This window comes from Quercus lobata, chromosome 1 (genome assembly GCF_001633185.2).
Source record: "Quercus lobata isolate SW786 chromosome 1, ValleyOak3.0 Primary Assembly, whole genome shotgun sequence".
Taxonomy (NCBI): domain Eukaryota; kingdom Viridiplantae; phylum Streptophyta; class Magnoliopsida; order Fagales; family Fagaceae; genus Quercus; species Quercus lobata.
The window spans coordinates 53,824,707-53,830,954 of record NC_044904.1 but is presented as its reverse complement, the minus strand read 5'-3'; positions in this window follow the sequence as shown (position 1 = coordinate 53,830,954).

Sequence of the window (6,248 nt, the reverse complement as noted above, 5' to 3'; positions counted from 1 at the left end):
ACTTGTAACTTAATTAGTTGAAATTTTCCTACATCCAACTAATAAATAGTATTAATCTTTTTATAGGAGAGGTTCTCAAGTTATGATTTTTTTTTTTTTAATGGGAGTTGTGAAGTTATTTTTAAAATGACAAAATTTAATTACAAAATTAGTTGTAATCTTAAGCTATTACCTTATTTAATATCTTTTTTATTGAAAATGAATTTTGACAAATCCACTAATTAGATTAAATTTTCTTTTGACATCCTCAATACTTGCAAAATATCTAGAGTTGGACTCAAAATATTTTGAGGTCAAATATACAAATAGCAAAGTTATTTTGTGGAAAAAAAAAAAAAAAAAACTTAGTTTAGTTTTGTACGAAAATGCCACTGACCAAGAATTTTGTCCAAGATAAAATGTTGGCACTTTTGCTCAAAAACTTGTATATTGCATATTTAGGAGTCCTTGACACAAATACCAAAGAGATTTTGTGGAAAAACAAAGAAAAAAAAAATTCCGTTTAATATTTGATAGAAAACACTACTAGCTTGTACCAGCCAAGAATTTTGTCCAAAATCAAATATCATAGTTTTTGCTCGTAAACTTGTACAAAGCATATTTAGATTTCTCGGACCGAAATAGGAAAGCTACTTTGCATTTTATATATATATATATATATATATATATATAACTTGTTAGCCTTGTTTTAATTTTGGACGAAAATGCCCTCAGCCCCTATGGTACAAGAATTTTGGCTAAAATAAAATAATAGCGGTTTTTCATTGTTAAAATTCAATACATCCTACCACTTTTTTTTTGTAATATATATATATATATATTGACCATTTAAATTATTAATATTTTCTCTCATTTTTTTAATTTTTTAAAAATTGAACATATAATATTTTAATTTTTTTAAATATTTATACTTTCTCCAATATTTCTCATTCCTTTCACATTTTCATCTCCTAACTATCCTCTACCTTAATATCACTCTTCCTCTTTTCCTTTATTTTTATTTCCAACATTTATTTTTTTATGTATCAATAAAAATTCGTAACAACTTGATGAAATCACAATTTTTTTTTTTCTTTTTTTTTTCAAAAAACGCAAGTGACAAGTCACACAGTGACAAACCCATATAACACTTTTTTTTTTCTTTTAATATTCTTTTTCCAAAAACTACCCAGGAGTGAGCACAGCAGTAATATAGAAGCATAAACAATGATAAAATAGTTGATAAAGAAGAGAATAGCAAAATAGATATAGTCAAAAATAGAATAAAACAGGATATGGAATATAAAAACTGAAACAAATAAAATCTTACTTGAAAATACTTCTGTCTTTGATTAAACTTGAAAACAAACTGTCTTTCTTACAAGCTTTGAAAATAAACACTGTCTGAAGAGTTACAAGATTACAAAGTAAAATCTGTAAAGGGTTACAAGACTGTCTATCTGGAAAGGTAAGGTTACAAGATTATCTGTCTAAAGGAAAGGTTACAAGATTACAAAAAGATAAAGTACAAAAGTCTACAAAAGTCTTTCGGAGAGGGAAAGGGAAAGCTAAAAGTCTTTCTGAGAATTGGACCTTGGAATGGAAACTTGGACTTAAAATTTGAACCTATTTTTTGGACCTTAGAACTGAACCTGTCTTCTGTCTTCGAAGTCTGTCTATTTATAGATAAAGTGAACCATGGTAAGTCTTCAAAAGTAACCTGAGTTAAATGAAGTAAACTCAAGTTAATCTGTCGGTAGAATCTTGAACAGTAATAGTTTGTCTGTATGTGAATAATATTCTGTCAAAATATCTTTCTGGATCTGTCTGTATCTGTCTGGACTGTAATGGATCTGTCTGGAAGCTATTCATGCATGTCGATGAATAGTGATCTGTCGCTGGTGAATAGTGATATGTCGTCGGTGAATAGTGATCTGTCGCCGGTGAATAGTGATCTGTCACCGTTGTCTGTCGAAAGAGTATTCTGTCTGTCTGTGCCTTTTGTCTATTTGTCTATCAATCTGTATCCGCGTAGTTATCATAATCTAGCGGATCAGTGTTATCCTCATACTGCTCATGCTCATGGAGCACTCCATAATCATTACATAGGGCACAATATGAAATAGGAACGAAAACAGGAACATGATCTTTGACTGTCATCAATCTGGGATCTTTAACAATCCTTCTTTTCCCAATGAGCCTTCCTGCTGAAGGTCTTGGGCCATAATCCCAATGATCGCCTTCATAGAAGGGGGGATGAGAATCCCTATGAGCACGGTCACTGGGGATTATCTTAGGGCCCATAGGTTAGCTCCCACCCAATGTGCCCCTAATATGTTTAGAATATTAGGCTGTGTAGATGCCCATAATAAGAGAATGAGCTTAAACCTCACCCACCATGATATAAACTGGATTTACAACCTCCACCACCTAACCTGGCAGGGGTACTACCTAAAATCTAGGTACCCTGAGGTCAGACTCATCTAATGCCTTCTCGATTCCAACGAAGGCCTGAAAAGGACTTTTTGATCCTATCAGGGGAGTGCCCAGACTAGGCTTCCCACCCCTCCACCTGCCCTGCCCCTCAGATCTGAACCTACCGACTTGAAGAGAAAAAGGGAGCTAAAGGGCAAGGAGGTGGTGGAAGTTGGAAAAATCCACCCCTCTCAAGAGGATGAGGCTTAGAGAGCAACCAAGCAAGCCAAGGTGGGGTAGATGGGCGCCGAGAAGACAGGTGATCCTCAAGTTTCCCCTCCAGCCTGGACCCGCACCCTAATGTTGGATGGGGCTCCTCTTCCAGCTAGTGCCTCCATTAGGGACTTCCAAGGAGGGATGGTCGGCTATGTGGCCCACGCGGTGGAGTAGGCTCTGCTGCTCCTCGAGGACATGGCCGAGCTCCGGTCCATGAGGAGGCACGAGGTCTTCCTTAGCCTGAAAAGGTATCTCGCCATGGTATGTCCTCTACTTAGCTCCTTCTTATCCTTTCTTTTCCTTTACTGCCTTCCTTTCTTTCTTTTTCTAATTTATGTTTCTTTCCTCGACAGGCTGTTCAAGCCTCCTTTCGGGTGGAGGAGACAACCAATTACTGCCACCGGTAGATGAAGGAAGAGGAGGGAAGACGCAATGCTGCAGTGGAAGCCTTTAATGCGGCCGAAAAGAGCATTCAAGAGCTCAAGAGTAGGCTACTTGAGGAGGAAAGGGAGAGAAAAAGAGCTGCAGCTGCCCTGGATAGCGCTAAAAGGCAGGTTAAAGGCCAACGGGTGCTCATTCGCAATGCCGAGGATCAATTGGCCGCCTCTAAAGCACAGATCGTCACCCTTAAGAAGAAGCTAGAGGAGGCTGAGAAGGCTTTGGAACAAGCGAAGAGGGCTCGGGATCAGGCCGAGCAAGAGGGATACGACGTCGGAATGGCAGAAACCGAGGAAGCCCTCAGGGCTAAGGTCTCGGGGATATGTAGGAACTACTACTCCCAAGTGTGGAATGAAGCTCTTAACTAGGCTGGGATTGAGGCTTCATCTGTACTTACGAAGGCAGAGAATGTATACTTCCCCCTGCCATTCGAGAGTCTGTTCCATCTGGCTCGAGGACTGAAACCGCCTCCAAGGTGGTAGAAGTTGGCAAGGACACTACAACCAATGTTCTAACCTCTTCTGACAAACCCTCTAAGGAGGCCGAGCAACCCGGGGTCACAGAAAAAGACAAGAACACAAACCAAGAGTGGCTCCTGGTGCAATGAAACCCTTAACTGTCAGCCAGGACCCTTCTACCGAGAAAGAATCTCCTAAAAAGATGGAGATTATCCTGGCCACTCTTCAACTACCTGCCATGGCTGATCCTGTAAGCAAGGGCCCCAAGGCCTCAAAAGCAACATCCACCCAGCTTGTCAAAGGCCCTCCAAAGGAAAAACTTGTAACAAAAAAGAAATAAATTTTAGTGTAGTTCTTTCTTTTGTGTTTTTCTTTTCTTTTATTTTGCTTGTAACTTCTGTTTTGGTTTTCCAAGTTTGTAACTAAGTTGCCCCTTTTGTACTTAATCTGCCTTGCTTTAAGGCTTTAATTAATAAAAGTATATGCACATTTTCTTTCTTCTTATGATTCTCATACCAGTGTTGATATAATTTCTATCTTATCTAACACTTAATAAGTGTAGTAATGAGGTAAACCTCTTCTCATTAATCTACATAAGTAATAGGAAAGTTATCCCATCTCATAGGGTCAGCAGCAAAACAAGTCAGATCTACTAAGTCCATCTTAGCAAAGCATAATTTTAACTTTAAGGACATACATAGTAATTTAGCCTACATACGGGTTTTAACTTACTTTGTTCCTTACTCAATGGCAAGTTTAAGGACCATAGGGATAATCAATTCTCAAACAATTACAGGTATACCTGTAAATGCTTTAAGTGATGCTCATGAGCATCCACTTAAGCCTACTATCACAGTGAAAATCTCTGCCGTTTAGAGTGACTGATCATTTTTGGCATTCAAGTAATCAATAAGAAGCACTAATTTACCTTAAGCATGTAGTCCAAGGAGTCTGAAATAACTAAAGCTTTGCCCTGACACTTGGTAAAATGATAGGAAGTATTAGTTTACCCAAAGCATGTGGTCCAAGGAGCCAGGCATAGCTGAAGTTCTGTTTAATACTTAGATGGATGTTAGGGAGTATTAATTTACCCAAAGCATGTGGTCTGAGGATCCAAGCATAGCTAAGGTTCTGTTTCATACTCAGAAAAGTAACTTAACATATCAATTTACCCAAGGTATGTGGTTTGAGGAGTTAGACATGACCAAGGTTCTTTTTGATACTTAGAAAGATGTCATTTAAGTATTAATTTACCCAAAGTATGTGGTCCGAGGAACCAGGCATAGCTAAAGTTCTGTTTAATACTCAGAAAAGTAACTTAACATATCAATTTACCCAAAGTATGTGGTCTAAGGAGCCACACATGATCAAAATTCTGTTTGATACTTAGAAAGATGTCATTAAGTATTAATTTACCCAAAGTATGTGGTCCGAGGAACCAAGCATAGTTAAGGTTCTGTTTAATACTCAGAAAAGTAACTTAACATATCAATTCACCCAAGGTATGTGGTTCAAGGAGTCAGGCATGACCAAGGTTCTATTTGATACTTAGAAAGATGCCATTAAATATTAATTTACTCAAAGTATGTGGTCCAAAGAACCAGGCATAGTTAAGATTCTGTTTAATACTTAGAAAAGTAACTTAACATATCAATTTACCCAAGGTATGTGGTCCGAGGAGTCACGCATGACCAATGTTCTATTTGATACTTAGAAAGATGTCATTAAGTATTAATTTACCCAAAGTATGTGGTCCAAAGAACCAGGCATAGTTACGGTTCTGTTTCATACTCAGAAAAGTAACTTAACATATCAATTTACCCAAGGTATGTGGTTCGAGGAGCCAGACATGACAAGGTCCTGTTTGATACTTAGAAAGATGCCATTAAATATTAATTTACCTAAAGTATGTGGTCCGAGGAATCAAACATAGCTAAGGTTCTGTTTAATACTCAGAAAAGTAACTTAACATATCAATTTACCCAAGATATGTGGTCCGAGGAGCCAGGCATGACCAAGATTCTGTTTGATACTTAGAAAGATACCATTAAGTGTTAATTTACCCAAAGTATGTGGTCTGAGGAACCAGGCATAGCTAAGGTTCTGTTTAATACCCAGAAAAGTAACTTAACCTATCAATTTACCTAAACTATGTGGTCCAAGGAGTCAGGCATGACCAAGGTTCTATTTGATACTTAAAAAGACAATAATATGAAGCTCAACAAATAATGTAATAAACGAGAATGTGACAGGGTGGACTTTTATTAATAATAATACATTTTCAGGTTATTTACATTCTAGGGGCGTAGCACAAGATTCTCATCTAGGTCTTCAAGATGATACACACCTATTCTGGTCACCGAGGTGATGCGATATTGCCCTTCCCAATTGGGCCCTAACTTTCCCCATGCTGGGTTCTTTGTAGTGCTCAAAACATTTCTTAACACCAAATCTCCAGGTGCTCGTGGCCTTAGCTTTACATTAGCATCATACCCTTGCTTGAGCTTGTGTTAATAATATGCTAATTGGACCATGGCACTTTCTCTTTGCTCTTCAATTAAGTCTAGGCTCTTTCCTAACAACTTGTCATTGTTGCTCGGGGTGAAAGAACTTGTTCTCAGTGTTGGGAATCCAATCTCTAGAGGGATAACAACCTCGGCACCATAAGTCATTGAAAATGGA